Source organism: Rhinatrema bivittatum, chromosome 11, assembly GCF_901001135.1.
Source record: "Rhinatrema bivittatum chromosome 11, aRhiBiv1.1, whole genome shotgun sequence".
Lineage (NCBI taxonomy): Eukaryota > Metazoa > Chordata > Amphibia > Gymnophiona > Rhinatrematidae > Rhinatrema > Rhinatrema bivittatum.
Genome location: NC_042625.1, coordinates 94,248,765 through 94,265,436, shown reverse-complemented (window position 1 = coordinate 94,265,436; position 16,672 = coordinate 94,248,765). Strand labels below are relative to the sequence as shown.

General features: G+C 45.8%; 1 long non-coding RNA gene across 1 annotated transcript in view; it reads left to right on the top strand.

Annotated features, from left to right (window-relative positions):
* The first annotated feature begins 345 nt into the window (after positions 1-345).
* LOC115073020 overlaps positions 346-16,672 on the top strand; it is a 71,026-nt gene continuing 54,699 nt past the window's right edge. Inside the window, exons 1-2 of the long non-coding RNA XR_003851918.1 lie at positions 346-637; positions 4,619-4,716. This is a non-coding gene — a long non-coding RNA (uncharacterized LOC115073020). The remainder of the gene's footprint in view (positions 638-4,618; positions 4,717-16,672) is intronic.

Sequence of the window (16,672 nt, the reverse complement as noted above, 5' to 3'; positions counted from 1 at the left end):
TTTTAAAATTTTCATTGTTTTCACACCCTTTTAAACCCCCCCCAATTTCCATGCTGCAGAAAGGAACAAAAGAGTGGAAGTAATAATTATAAAGCAAGCAATTCCCCTGCAATCATCTCTGCCAGCCCAAGGAAGAAAAAGCAAAAGAAATCTTTACAGCTTTCCATCTGCCTTCAGAAATAAAGTTCCCACAAATCATCGGTAATCCCCAGCCGGTGCCCACCGCCATACGAATCCCAGTTCTCCGTTTTCTCAGGCTGCCCTGGCTGGGTGAATTTCATCAGGTCTTACCACCCTTGTCCTCCTGCATCTCAAATGCCCGTCTCTTTCCCTTTTCGTAGGAGACGCTCTGCCTGACTCATCCATAAGCCATGCTCTCGCCTGGGATTCAGCCCAAGATTGTGACAGCAAAAAGAACTTACCTGGCGGACAGCTCCTTAACACGGATGATCTGCGATGATGAGACTCACTTAAGAGGTCACCTTTGACAGTGGTGTGTCACGAGCAAGTCAATTGCGGTTGTGTCTAGTCAAGTCAAGCTGCACTTCTCTCTCCTCCTCTCCTCTCCCGCCTCACTCAGTCTGCTGCTGAGATGTTTCTCTTTTACCTGTCACTGATGGGCATCTGATACATGTAGGTAATAGGACAATAGACTAGAAGTGGCAGATTTCATGGTTACATTTGTTGACAGGCACAGAATTTCCTTACTTGTTCAGCAGCTATAAACAGACAGACAGGAAAACTTATAAGGGGTGACAGGACTGATTCACTACTTAAGCAGGACAAAATGCAAATTTTTATAATACTTGTTCAAATATCTGTGCATTTTCTTTGTGCTAGTTCTATTTAAATATGCCATCTTTTAAATGTATTTGTTGTTATTGGCTATCGACTGTGAGATTTCCTTTTCTAGCAGTCCAGAGTGCTCTCGCTGTTTTGCCGCCTGAAATTTTTTCATGTAACCCTCAGCTCCCCAAGCTGGCAGGCGGTCACTTTACCAGGGCTGTATATCTCTCTCCTCCCTTTCGGGCTGATGCAATATACGGGGGCCGGATTTTAAGAATTATGCGCGGGCGCAGAATTGTGCGCGCAATCCGGCGCGCACAAATCCGCGCCCGATTTTATAACATGCGCGTGCAGCGGCACGCGCATGTTATAAAATCCGGGGTCGGCGCGCGCAAGGGGGTGCAATCTTGTGCACCTTGCGCGCGCCGAGCCCTAGGGGAGCCCCAGTGGCTTTCCCCGTTCCCTCCGAGGCCGCTCCGAAACAGGAGCGGGTTTTTGGGGTTGCGCCCGTAATATACGCGCGTAACCCTTTGAAAATCCGCCCCTTTGTGTTTAGAGAATGGGCTCTCGGTCTCCAGCCGTCTCTCCTGGGTGCAGGATGCGATATTTAAATCGGTGGGGGTCGCGCTAAAAAGGAGGCGCCAGGGAGAAATGTGCGTCCCTGGCGCCTCCTCGGCATCGGGCGCCAAGGAGAGGCGGCTTTCGAGTGCGTTGGAAAAATGAAAGCTCAATCTAGGAGCACGTTTTCTCCCGATACCGGCGTAGACACGCACGAGAAACATGACCTGGACAGCGCCTCTCGTGTGTGTGTAATGGCGTCCAGGATTTTTTCTTTTCAAAAACCTTTTTTTTTTCGTTTTACCTAAATCTGATTTCTTTGGTTCTTCCTGCTTAGCATTGCGACAATACTATTCGGAGGAATCGCCGAAAGCAGGACCTTTACGCCTGCTCCTGGCTGGTGTAACGTTTGCTGCCGCGCGGGAGATGTTTTGCATTCCGGGGATTAGCTGATGGCCTCATCTACATGGAATTCACACGTGTTGAGCGCTATTAGCCAGGCGGTGGTTTGGACGTGGGTTTTGGATGCGCCAATCCCCGTATTGCATTGGGGGTTGTGGATGCGCGTCCGATCACGGGTTAAGCCGCGCCTTAGCTGCTGTGCATGGTATTGCATTGGCCCCTCTATTACAACCACATTGTGCCTGCCCCTTTCAGTCGCTCACCTACCCCTGCAAATATTCTGTACAAATTAAATTCTTCTCCTTTGTGATTTAACCTGATAGCACCTGCAAAGATAGCTTGAAGCCACCTTTTTGTTAAGAACAAGTCTCGTGCTATTGTGGCTGAATTGCAATAAATTAAACAAATTCAAAGTATGCTTCATTATTATGGATGCATTTATCTAGCGTAATCCAACCCAAGTACAAAAATAATAGGAACATAGCCAGTGGCCTGAAATACTCACACGTTCTCTTTAATAAGCAGGTCCGAGTTGCTAACATTTGCATTTATGTATTTCACTGGCTAATACTTTGCAAATTTCTTGCTCACTAAAATGCTGTATTTGTACAGTTTGTTAAAATGTGCACTGGAAATACAAGCCCAGCTCAATGTATTCCCTATTACATTGTTCCTTTTTTCCCAAATCAGGAGTGCTAGTATTTTTTAGCCTGTTCATCTTCCTCCACACCTCGGCTTTCACCTCCCCTCTTTGTTATTTAATACATCTAGGGTCCCAAGGAGTCACCATGGACCTTCATTTATGGCACCCACTCTCCTTCTTCCATAAGCAAGCCATGGTAGGGAGCTCTGCACGCTGCCTCTAAATGGGTAGATTTTGAAAGGGCTGCACGTGCACTCATCGAGTGCACTATTTATAAAGTATGCATGTAGATTCTGAGAAAGAGAGGGAGACACTTTATAAGTCTCAGTCTGATACGCTATGGGCCAGATTTTAAAAGGCTTACGCGCGGAACCCTTTTAAACCCCCCCTGCGCGCGCCGAACCTATTTTGCATAGGCTCGGCAGCGTGCGCAAGCCCCGGGACGCGTGTCGGGGGCGTGTCGGGAGTGACATGGCATTTTCAGGGCGTGTCCGGGGGCGTGTTTCCGGCTCGGGGGTGTTTCGGGGGCGTGGCCGAGTGCCCCGACACAGCAGCCTGTGTCGGGGCCTGCTGCGCCGGCGCGCGGAAGTTGCTACTGCCCAGAGGCAGCAGTAACTTTTAAGATAAAGGTAGGGAGGGGGTTTAGATAGGGCCGGGGGGGTGGGTTAGGTAGGGGAAGGGAGGGGAAGGTGCGGGGGGTGAATGGAAAGTTCCCTCCGAGGCTGCTCCAATTTCGGAGCGGCCTTGGAGGGACGGGGCAGCGCGCGCAGGGCTCGGCGCGCGCAAGGTGCACAAATGTGCACCCCCTTGCGTGCGCCGACCCTGGATTTTATAAGATATGCGCGGCTATGTGCGTATCTTATAAAATCCCGCGTACTTTTGTAAAATCTACCCCTATATAGGGACCATTGTAAGGGGGCTCTTTGATTCGGGGTGAGTTTTTGGGAGGTAGTTTGGGGTTAGGGGTGTGTTCTTACAGAAACATTCAGAGGTATTCATTGTAAAATTGACATCACTGAAGAATTTTAGACCTTATAAGCAATGAAAATTCTTACAAGAGGAGTTGATTTGTACTCTGCAGTCTCTGCTAGCTGCCTTGTACAAATCAACTCCTTTTCATACACACCCTGGCTGAGGAAAATGAGGGCTACCATTTGTTCTTAGTTCTATGTATCGCCGTTCAGGCAGTTTCTTGTTCCTTGTAAACCGGTTTGATTTGTATTTAATGCAGGAAGATCGGTATATAAAAACCAAAAATAAATAAATAATAAATATATGCATTGGTGCTGGAACACCCTACCTTTTCTGGGCGCACATACATGAATATATGTGCATCCTTCCCAGCTATTTAAAATTCGTGTAGCTCCCACATGGAACATTTATGTGCTTATGTGGCCAGTTTTGTGTGCACCAGGCTTTTAAAATCTATCTCAGAGATCGTGTCCAGGAATGAAAGGCAGATCATTCTTAAGGCCCAGTAGCTTTAGAATTAATATTAAAAGATGAACTTTTTTTTAAACTTTTGACATTAATTCTAAGATGATTTCCTTCTAAGTAAAATGTGCTGTAGTCTATGCAGAAAATTGTCCTAAACATTAATAGACCTTGCTTTAGAAAAAGGACCCAACATATATATCTGACCATGCTTGTTCTGCAAAACAAACTTTCTGTAATCTGAGTTCCTAAGCTATGATGGTATTCACACTCTAGTGGAGGAACTGTAATACATTATGCATGTTTCCATATCAGTGAAAATGTCTATCGGCAGCCTGTTCTACCAGCGGGAACTGTGTTCCAGTTATATAATTTCCATATTTTCCATTAAAAGAACTTGCTTAACATTTGCTATGAAATTCAAGAAGCTAGTCAAGCGATGGGTAAACCAACTCAAAACAAGTTCTACCCAAATTTAATGATGGGCCAAGATTGGAACAAACTGAAGTTGAATATTTTCCCCCAACTGGTTTCATTTTGATGAAGAGAATAAGTACATCTGAAGTCAAGTGGAATAAAGGATCCATTTTCCTTCATTTAACCTCTAGTGGGCATGGTTCAAATATGGCCATGACTGGAAATTTCCAGAGCACATCTGCAATGGACAATAGCCGTTCTCTACTCTCTATCCAGCTGCTGAACAACTGTGGGTTGTTTTTTTTTTTAAATATATATATATACATGCTGACCAGTCATTCCCACCTTTAAACCCTTTCATTCATGATTTTTTTTCAGGGATGTTTTACCAAAATTCTTGGAAAATTTCAAGTGTGTCTGAAGTTTGCGTGTGAGCTGAACAGTGATTTTTCATGGATGACTGCACATTTTGACAGGTAGCCCTGGATTCTCTGAAGGATTAAAGTACGAGCACTATATTTCCCTATTTTACTAACCTACCTATTAGGTGGTCATTTGTTTTACTCAGCATGCAAATATCCAGGTTTGCCCAAGGAAAGTGGGATGTACCATGTACTAAGCACCTTAGCTGATAATTAGAAATGCAAACACCTGTATTGTTCATGACCGAGAGAAATGTTGGGATGAACAAGTTGAGGCTTCCTCAGGAGAAAGCAAACAGAGCCTTTCAAGACCACAAAGTTACAAAAAACAGTAAGGGGTGGCTTTTCAAAGCGTTACGAGCGTAACCCCGAAAACCCGCTCCTGCATGTGCCGAGCCTATTTTGCAAAGGCTCGGTGACGAGCGCAAGCCCCGGGACGCGCATATGTCCCGGGGCTTGAAAAAATGGGCGTGGAGTGGGCGAGGGCGGGACTGAGGCCTCCGGCATAGTGGTCGTGCCGGGGGCTCGCGTGCCCTACGCCTGCCCATAGGCAGGTGTAAATAAAGAAATAAAGGTAGGGGGGGATTTAGGTAAGGCTGGGGGGGCGGGTTAGATAGGGGAAGGGAGGGGAAGATTGGGGGGGGGGGGGGAGGGAACGGAGAAAGCCATCGGGGCTCCCCTAGGGCTCAGTGCACCCCCTTGCACGTGCCGACCCCGCATTTTATAACATGCGCACGGCTGCGCATGTTATAAAATCGGGCATAGATTCGAAAATCTGGCCCTAAGGGTGGCAGTCGGATAAAGAGAACAGCTTGCATTTGTTACTCTTAGGGAAGGTAATTTTCAAAAGCATTTCCATGACTTTAAAGAGTGCTTTACTCATGGCATGGGCCTGGTATGTAGGTGTCCTGTTTATCCAGACTGAGCGCAGGTGTTCCTGGGAGCAGAGGTGGAGAAGGGGTTGGACTTACAAGCACACTTTTGGATTTTCAAAAGTGTGTGCATAAATTTGGCATTTTGGGTACTTGCCAGGTTCTTATGGCCTGGATTGGCCACTGTTGGAAACAGGATGCTGGGCTTGATGGACCCTTGGTCTGACCCAGTATGGCAGGTTCTTATGTTCTTATGTAAATATCCTTGAGAATTTCTAGGTTTAATTGTGTGTGGGTGTCTTTGGTGGGATAATTTTGAACGTGAACACATGCAGACGTTCACTTTGAAAATGAGTTTAACTTATATATGTGTTCACCAATTTCTTATGCAATTTTTGTGGGGTTTTTTTGTTTGTTTTTTTTTTTACAAAATTACTCGCAAACACTTAAAAAGACTGGCATTTTTATAACTATTACCCATCAAAATCAATGCCATAGTAGGAAACTACAGGCCCCTCAGGAAGGAAGTGTGACTTCCAGTGACAGTAGTGCCCTCAGGCAGCTGTAAATCATTATTGACTCTCTTCTGAACCTCCCTGGCGTTTCACATTCTCCGTACATGTTATGTTATATAGCAACTAAAAACCCACCTTCTCAAACCTGAAAGATTGCTGAACGTGGCTTACAACAGATTTAAAATGCAAGTCATAAAATGTAATTCATACTCAAGTAAAATACAATAACAATTAAACAGTACAAAACAATCAAACACAGCGTAATCAAAATATTATATGCATCCTTATCCCCTCTCTCTATCAAGACATAAAAATCAGAAAAAGGGAGGAACATGGCTCCCTCCGGTTAGTATTCCTTCACAGGCATGGACTGGAAGACCTGCTCTGTGAGCTAGCCTGGCCTACGAGGGAGTGGTAAGGAGCAGGAGCACGAAGGAAAGCGTTCTTTGCAAAGAGCCGAGAAATAAGCAAGCACTCAGCCTGGCGCAGCCCCTTGGAATTCTCCTCACTGCCTGCCTCGACGCTGCAGAAGTGATGGCACATCTCCAGTCAGCTGAAAAGGTGCCAACATTCACGCCGGAGATGGAGCTAAACCACATGGTGAGTTTGTCAACAGCCATTTGGCATTTAAAGTTCACTCCTCAAATTTAACTATCACAGGCTTTCAGGGAAATCAAAAGTTTCTATCCCCTTCATCGTGTTCCTCTCTACTGTCAGAAACTCTCACATCCTTCTTTGTACCTAGCGGAAACTATTCAGGCTTATCCCTGGCAGCAGGTTTTGCACAGACGCCAAATAAATATTCCCCTGTGCATGAGCGATGATAACAAAGTCCTGAATAACTTCTGCATTGGAAGGCCACGTTTGCTTTTCTGAATGCCGTGCACTGCAATGGGACCTTTGAAGGGACGTCAGCTTGCACTGATGGTCCAAGACAGCAGCCACCAGTAAAAGTCTGAGCAATATCCCGAAGGGGTGGTGGAGTTTTCCTGGATAATTTTGGGTCATTGCCAGCCCTGACCGAGACAGAGGGAAGGAACCTGGGAAAGAGTCCCTGTGCGCACCAGGGATCCTTTGCAGAAAGGAGGCCATTGGGCCTTGTGCTGAGTGAAGATGAGGGGTCAGTGCCACCTTTCCTAGTAGACGTATAGTGTGAAATAATTCTGGTCACCACGGAGGTAGCAAGTCCATCAGGCTCTTGGCTTTACTGTTTCACTTTGAACTTAGAAAATGAATTGAGAAGGTCGTTTTCAAAGGCATTTCCAATGGTAAAATGTTTTGTTTTTTTTACCCATGATGTTGTGACCCGTTACAAAATTGCTCGCGGGATATGTAGGTAAAGTTACGCGTTTAGCGCCTGTTTGCCTGCAAGTGAGAAGAGGAATTCCGGGGGCAGAGTTGGGGAAGAGTTTGCCTTTACGTGCACAATTTTGCATTTTCAAAAGTTACGTGGATGTTAAATTTTCCGGACAAATCTGTGCGCACAAATTAGCAGCTATAATTGTGTGTGGGGGGGGGGGGGGGGGGGGGGGAGAATAATTTGCAAAGGGGAAATGCTTGCTTTGAGTTTCCCAGGACAAGTGGTGGGAAGCCTGCACAAATCTGATTTGAAAATCTGTGCGAGCTGTTTGGCAATTAACCCCTGAAAGCCCATTTTTCTCATCCGGTATTAAGGCAGAACGAGGCCCGATCTATGGGAGGGTTTCCCTCCCTTCCGAGCCAGGTCTGAGGCGTGGCCCCTGCTCGCGCCGGTTTCAGTCTCTGCGCTGCACGAGCTGGGGGCCATCCGGAACCGCAGCCCAGGCTCCAAAGTGTCAGTGACGGAAGCGCAGCCAGGGGGAGGCTTCCATTTTCTGGTTTCAATAGGCCCCGCCTTGCCAGTCTTACAGACTTAAGAGAATAAAAAGCCTCCCCCCCCGATTGCTTGAAAGTCTGATGCGCTCCTGGTAAAACGGAAGTCCTTTCTCGCATTCACGATCCCGGTCTTTTCGCTGCACTACTGCGTTGGAGCAGGAAAGCCACCGGACCCTGCCTGGAGCGCAGCAGAACTGCCCCTAACACTGCTGAATCAAAGGTCACCTTGTTTGACTTCTTTCCTCTCCTCCTTTGGGATTGTGCTGGGTTCTCCCTCCTCCTCCTTAAATTTATGTTTGCTCTTTGAAATAAAAACCGTGCACCTGGGGCACGGTTTTTATTTCTGCCTGGCTCCGTGGCTCCGTGGCCCCGTGGCTCCGTGCCAGTGCTGTGCGTTGCCAGGCAGAAGTTCTCCGGTTCTCGCTCCCGGGACTCTGCCAGGGCTGGGGATTCCTTGGAAGCAGCATTCATGGAAAAATTAAGTATGTTAAAATGCAAAAATTTAACACTGACCTGTTAACCTCCAAAAAGCCATCTCCCAGAGGATGGGGGTAGTTATATTTTGGTGATAATGTCCATATTAACATGTTAACTTTCACACTTGGAAATTAATGAAAAACTCATTTGCATGTCATTAATGTGGGCCATTAACACAAACTAATTAATGCACATTAATGGCCGGTGTAACGCACTTTAGTACTTTGGCTCTGCAATGAACAGGAGAGATCTTGTTTCCTGCAAATAAGAAGTCTCTGCTAGCTTAATGCCTTTTCAGGAAAAGTATGTTGTGCAGTATGTGAACAAAAAACCCAACCACTTAAATTTATAATGTAATTTACAGTAACATAAAAATCAAAAAGCTGAAAATGTTTAGGTAGAAGATCTTTTGTACTTGCCGACTTTGCTATTTACTATCCCTCTCTCTCTCTCTCCATTAAACACTTCTGAAAGAAATTGCAATTGCCTATTTCTAAAATTGTTGTGTTGGTTTTAAGACTGCTCCGAAAAACCTATCAATCACTGTGAGTCCTCGCCAAATCACCAGAAAAGGCCACTGGGGAAAAGCAAGTCGCCTTGTTTTTCTCATTCATTCAACATCTAATGACAATCTAATCTAGATTGTCCAAAAATGCTGCCAGCCCCCTTCTGGTTTTTGGATCGCTTCCAATCCAAACTGCTGTAGGTGGACCTGAAGCGAGTTTCATGGCAGTTTTCGTAAACCTCAGTGTTTGCTCCTTAAATTCACAAAATGTGATCATTCTTATATTGCAGACTGTTAAAACAATTGAAATGGGAGCCAGAGATCTTCAGACAATGGCCATGTGTACCCGGAATGTACCAGAGCAGCAGGTGGCATGTGAGAGGTGCTCCGCAAGCAATCCAACTTTCCTGAGTTCCTGAGGCTACCTAGGGCGGCTCCTCTAGAAACCTGTGTGTGCTGCACAGATTCCTGTGAGAATGAGCAAGTGAACCCACACCTGTCCCTCGAGTCGGGATTCCAGAAGCAGAGGCATTGGAGTTGCAGGGCCATGCACCACTAAACTCCACTAATTAATCTGCTTTACTCCAGGCCACAGGTCACAACTTTATCATTTATCTTTCTGCCTCTACTCTTCTCTAGAAAGCCATTCTACTTTATAGGATGTGTAGGAGGGCCTGGGAAGAGTTGGGCATCGGATGTCTTTGAAGCAGGTTCAGAGGAGATACTGAAAAATAATATGGTAAATTTTGTAGACTTTATGGACATAGGCAGTGCTTTCTTTCTGGGGAAAAAAGGTGCCAGTGCTCACGTTCTGGATGCAAATCAAGCAGGTGAAGGAAAAGGTGCCAGTACTGGATATAGGTACATCTGAGCAGCAAAGTCTGTGGCTTGCTGTGCTCAGGATAAGGCTAAATGGAAATAATATAATTTTCAGACTGTTAAGCTTGTCCTCTTGTCTGCAAACTTTGGAAGTGTGCAAAAAATCATACACACAGGAGGAACTCTCTGCAGGACAGAGCCGACTTGAACAGAGAGAGAAAACAAACGGGCAGTGGGTTGAAAACCAATAGATCTATGACACTTTGTTGAGTTGTGGGGTTTTGCAGAAGGGACGTGTAGGTCACTGTGTTTTGGCTCAATAGGACACGCTCTGGTGCATGGGTCACAGCTCTGTGAACCTCAACGGTGCTCTTCAGCTAGAAATCCAGTCAAGTGAACCTTATTTCACAGACCTGCTGCTGGGTCAGTGAAGCAAATTAATTAGAAAGCGCTTTAAATACTTGTAAAATTAATTAATTAAAAGAATACAGTAGTTACTGTGGAGGCTCAGGCCCTGTACGTACATTTCTCTGGCCTGCCTCTAATTAAGTCATATATGCCAAGGGCTGGATTATACAATGCCTCACTTTTAAATTAAGCAACTTCTTCAGTGGCGATGATGGATGGAGCTAATTCATTTAAATTCTAATTTCAAGCGAGACATTTTCATTTCAAGTAAGAAACCTAATTACTTGGCCTGAGCCCAGAGTATTTGCCGTTTTTGAGAGATTATTTTCAGCATTTCTTTTCCGTAAAATGCTAATAACATTGTAAAGTTGCATGATTCTGTTGTTCTCAGGTCAAAACAAAACAAAAAAAATCTGCTGGCATATCCAGTAATTATTGGTTGGTGCATCATAGCTTGTTGACACATCTGGAGTTCTTAAATTATTTGCACCTCGATTCGTTTTTCAATTTGCAATTCATTTTCTCCCAATTTGAACACCACATGCATAAAAATTGAAGTCTGTTGTGACAATGCTGTTTAGAAAATGGTCTGAAGATTAGCCAAACTGAATATTCCAAAGTCTTTTGGGATTCAATGGGCTAATGGCCTTCCAAAATTATCTTCTCATTATTATTGCTGGCACATGATTACTGCTCTAAGATATGCTCAGTTTATGTAATTCCTAGAGGTGGGTAAACTGATTGGAATCAGATTAGATTGGTTTCCACACAGGGCAGACCTCGCTAGCTATGGCTTGGATAGAATCAGGATCTGCCTGATCCAGCGGACCAAAATCCCAAAGGACTGCAGGATGAGCTTTTTGGACAGGGGGTGACTCCAAAGCAAAAACTTACTTGGCTTCCAGCTGCTCTAGGACTGCTGTCAAAACTGATGACTGCTTATTCCATGCCTCAGCAGAAGTCTTGCTGTCCATCTGTTGCGTCCGTCGCACTCAGACGGCTTCGTCCCACATGCCTCACCTCAATATTGCTTTCTCCACCAGCCTCGGGAAAATGGCGACCGCCGCGTCTGCTTGCCGCATTCTCCGGCGTCCCCGGAACAGTTATGGCAAGGCATTCCGCCGTGATTCACCTGAGGGCTTCCTAGGGTGCGCGTGCTACCCACGTCTTTATTCCAACGTTGGCGCGAACCTGGGGGGCGTCCCCCTCGAGTGACGGCACAACATCCGAGTATTTAGCCTGCCCTGACTTTGAGTTAGCAAGGACTGGATTCATCCAGTCTAAGCTTCTCTGCCGCTTCTTGCTGCTGCTGGAAGCTCTCTTTACCCTCTGGGGTTCTACTAACTTGGGTACCCGCTTCTCGGGGGCCCTATGCTTCTTTCCAGGTGCCTATCCAGTATCCAGGTACTCGCTCCTCGAGGGTCTGAGCTGTCTACCTTGGTGCCTGCTACCAGTACTTCTACCTGCTGGGAACTCCACCATTACAGCTACAAGAGTTGTGAGTAATCTAACATCTACCAGTCTGTCTCATCTACAGCTCCTCATAGGAAACCTGCATCGGAGCTCCCTATACCACCATTGTGGGACGGGTCTCCTCAGCCGAGGACCCAAGACTGCTGCTGCAGGAGTCTACTCACTACTGCCACCTCTGGTGAACTCTACAAGCTGTACAATGAAAACTATCTTTGTGTTTGTACATCTGAGTCTAGCCTGGTACTGCAGTTCCCCATGGGGCTCCTCCCCGTGGGAGTGGCCATCCCTGCAGCACCTAAGAATCCACCAAATACCTCAAAACCATAACACCATCTATGTACCGGGTAACAAATTTTAGTGGCAGAGTAATTCCTGAGTCCTGAGCTACTGAACGCTCTCTGTCATCATTTATTGCACAACAAAAAGGAAGCAGCTGAATCTTTTGTATACTGTCCTAAATCTGGACCGCTTATTGAAGTACATTTTACTCTATATTCCCTGATGTTGTACATATGCAGCTGAATCTTTTGTACACTGGCCTAAATCTGGACTGCTTATCACAGTACATTTTGCTCTATATTTCCTGATGTTGTACATATACAGCTGAATCTTTTGTACACTGGCCTAAATCTGGACTGCTTATTGCAGTACATTTTACTCTATATTCCCTGATGTTGTACATATGCAGCTGAATCTTTTATACACTGGCCTAAATCTGGACTGCTTATCGCAGTACATTTTACTCTATATCCCCTGATGTTGTACATATGCAGCTGAATCTTTTATACACTGGCCTAAATCTGGACTGCTTATTGCAGTACATTTTACTCTATATTCCCTGATGTTGTACATATGCAGCTGAATCTTTTATACACTGGCCTAAATCTGGACTGCTTATCGCAGTACATTTTACTCTATATTCCCTGATGTTGTACATATGCAGCTAAATCTTTTATACACTGGCCTAAATCTGGACTGCTTATCGCAGTACATTTTACTCTATATTCCCTGATGTTGTACATATGCAGCTGAATCTTTTATACACTGGCCTAAATCTGGACTGCTTATCGCAGTACATTTTACTCTATATTCCCTGATGTTGTACTTGTCTCCTGTGTTCTTGATTATCTACTATCCCCAGACAAGTTGAAGCACTCCAAAGTTTTTCTTCCTTGTGGGCTTGATTTTCAAAATGACTTAGTAGCCTAAAAGCCTGTTTTATGAGTATAAGATGACATTTTGAAATTCAACCGGAGGTCATGAATGTAAAAGTCTGCATGAAATATAATTTTGTGCGGTAAGCATTCTTGGGGCAGAGTTGGGAGCAGGGAAAGCATTCACGCACATACGTTTGATGTTAGAATGTATGCACATAAATCTACATGTGCAAAGTTATACCTGCTCAGGAGCCAGCCTACCTTTGTGCATGACATGAATGTCCACATGTGCACAAATTTTCAAAGTGGACTTATGCCCTTACAGTCCTCTTAGAAAAGTCAGGCTAATGTCTGAGAGTGAACAGTACCCCCAGACTTTAGCTCTGTGTGGGTTGTTTGAAAATCACCCTTGCTGAGTCTTCCAAGGTTCACAAATTACAATCAGTGCCAGTGCCTGTTGCAGCAGGTGTGCACATCTCAGGGACAGGGGGCATCTCTCCTGAATACTGGCAAATTGTGTGTCTGCTGGAAACATTTGGGTTCTCGAGTTACAATTCTGAAGAAAAATCAGAGTTCGCACAAACCATCTGAGCTAGAATCATGAGAGTGGATATGTTTCCTAGGTGTAATAATCAAAGAAAAATTTAACATAGAAACAGAGAAATGTGATGGCAGAAGACGACCACATGGCCTATCTAGTCTGCCCATCTACACCAACTACTCAGCTCTGCAATCCCTACCACTCCCTCAGAGATCCCCTGGGTTTATCCCATGCTTTCTTGAATTCAGATACTATTTTGGTCTCCACCACCTCCACTGGAGAGACTGTTCCATGCATCCACCGCCCTCTCTGTAAAGAAATATTTCTTTAGATTACCCCTGAGTTTATCCCTTTTCACCCCATTGAAAGAAGCCTATCTCCTGTGCATTGATACCTTGGAGGTATTTAAACATCTCTATCATATCTCCCCTATTCTGCCTTTCCTCTACAATATATGTATTTAGATCTTTAAGTCTGTCCTAGTATTCAGAGTGGAGGAGCAAGATGGCAGATGCATGTGCCACCCTGTCGGGGCTTTACATGAAGATCTGGTGCCTGAGCTGACCCCTGGCCTCTGTGTCAACATAGTGATGTGTAAAGAGACGTTAAAGACCTTTCCTGAAGAACTGATGATATCCCAGGAACCAGGAGACTGGCCTGCTTATCTGTAACAGTGCACATTTCTTGCTGACACCACTGGTGCATGCAAAAAAAAAAGATAAAGAGTTGTAAAAAAAAAAAATTAAGTTTTTAAAACAATGATCATCGACCATTTCAGTAACCACCTTCTAGACCGACTGTATCTTTTGTCGGGCATTTTCAGTTGGAGAAATGGTCAGTGCCATTGCCAGAGAATTTAATTAATTTAAAACCCCAAAACGAGTGCAGCATCTTTCCCTCCATTCTTTGGCCAACTGAGCAGTAGCAGCTGATTGGCTACCGGATGCCCTCTGACAATTCACTCTCTGCCCCTGTCAAACGCGCCCCCCCCATGCCATGTTATCAGCTTTGGCTGTGGGGACAGACTCAAAGCCGCCCACAATCATCTAGAAAAGGGCGTAAAATATTTTCATCTTTCAGATCTTACAGTCATTCCAAGCAGACCCAAGCAGCTAACCATGAATTCATTTGCAGCCAGCGGCGTTAAAAAAATATTATCTTTATTTTCCCTGACAAATGGCAAATCACGAGGCCAGGACTGGGGCCTTGCTATAACAGATCTTCTGTGAATGTGGATCAATGCATCTTAACGATGTTTACAAAAAGGCAATTAAGAAGATGCCAAGCAGCTTGGCTGCTCATCAGTCAGTGACCTGCTACCCCTTTCTTATCAAGGGGCTTGCACCAGGTTTCCAGAGCCCCCTTCCAGACATCACTGCTGGTACAAAATGACATGAAAGGGGCATTGCCTACATAGAGATTCATTCATTTGGGTATTTTCAAATGATGCTGAAGGCAGCTTACAGCATTATTAGAAGTCAGGTGCCCCAAAGTGCTTACAATCTAACAGGGAGAGTTTTAAAAAGTGCGCATGCATGTTATAAAATCCGAGCTGGCGCACGCGGGGGTGGGGAGAGAGGAGAATTGGCCAGATTACGTGTGGCGACAAGATCGGGCCTCCGCCAGTTCCAGTCTGCTCCAATTAAGGAGCGGACTGGACTTTCCTTTACCCCCTACCTTCCCCCCCTCCCTCCCCGACCCCTTTGAAGGGCCTACCTTTATTTTTTGTTCTTGTTTTTGAACAAATGGCTGCTGTACCAGCGGCCTCCAGGTCCGCCCCGCCCCCGGGATCGCCGCTTGGAAGAGGCCTGGCTCTTGTGCGCCTAACCCCCTGGTTTCCCTGCGCACAGCGGATTAAAAATCAGGCCTTAAGTGGGTGCCTGAGGTGCTGAGAGATAATGCGACTTGCCCGAGGTGCATTAGTAGGGGGAAATGGGATTTGAACCCGGATTTCATTGCTTCTCAGCCCATTTCTCTAAACCCTAGGCCACTCCTTCACCACCTCCTTTACAGATGTCAGAGCCACGCTCGGGCTTTTTGTTCTGCCGGCTACTGTGGCCCAGCTTCATGCCATGTGGAAGCCGGCAGGTTCTTTTACAGCTGATGCCCTCCATCATGGGGGTGCCGGCTGGCCCCGTGCTAGAGCTGCAGCCCACTGCGTAGTTCAGCCCCATGCCAGAAGGGGGCAACATTTTTACAGCTGCCACTGGCCACCATGCAATGATCTTCTGCCGGCTCCTGAGGGTCCAGCAGTCAACGACCTGGACGACATTTTCACTGCTGCAGTCCCAGAGCCAGAGGCCCAGATTTAGGCACAGGCAGCCCAGGCAATTGCCTAGGGTGCCAGATTTCGAAAGCACCAAATACCCAAGCCAGAGAGGAGTGTGATTGTGCCAAGGAGGAGCCTGCTGCAGAAATCCCACTTCAGAGGGGCACTGCCATGGCACTCTGAGACTCTGGAGAGGAGTGAAGGTAGAGGGACTTCACCCACTATCTGAGCTCCAGGATCTCCCCCTCTCCACTCCTGCCTATGGGTGTGCAGGCCCTAAATCTGGCCTTGCCCAGTGCTAACTTTAGTGCACATTAATTTTCACTCTCTTGCACGTCCACTCACCTCGCCTTTGCATCGGCTCTGTTCCTATTACTGGTAGTGCTGCAAAGTCATGCGCTTATGGAAACATGGCCTTTCTGTTCAACATCAAATGGATCATCAACCACATAATCAGACAGCTGGACTCTTTAATTTCTAAATGTCAATTCCATTTTTTAAATCAACAGGCAGAAACCCTCAGGAGAAATTAAAGAATCCAGATGTCTGATTGTTTGCTTTGGAATCATAATAGTCTGTTCTCCCATGAGCTCTGCACGATGGGCTCTGGATGGTACCCCTGTGCCCAGCTTTCTGAAGCATTAACTTTTATAAACAGGGAGACAATCGGTGTCAGCAGAAATGATGAGCAAATTAAAATGTAGAATAACAAAACTGAAGCATTAGGGGGAAAGTTTAACAGATTAGAAACTGTTTTCCCAGGCTGGCGTCCATTACTTTCTAATACTTTCTAGCAGCCAGGCTTTGCGTTCCACCAATCGTCTAACACAAGTATTGGCAAAGCTGAATGTGTGCAGGGGCCTTACAGAGTAGGAAAACTGCATAACTGGCCAGCTTTGCTAGAAACAGATTTGTTATATCATCTTAATTCACCAAGGATTTCTTCTACACTAAAACTGTATAACGACATCATGCTCTCTAAGATCATCCAGTCAAGGCCTCCTCAAAGTTCCTTCGTTTAAGCTGGCGCGCCTTGACGAGACCCAAGAGTAGCCATTTTCGGTGGCCGGGCCATCTCTTTGGAGCTCTCTTCCTCTTCCAGGGCGTATAACCCAAGACT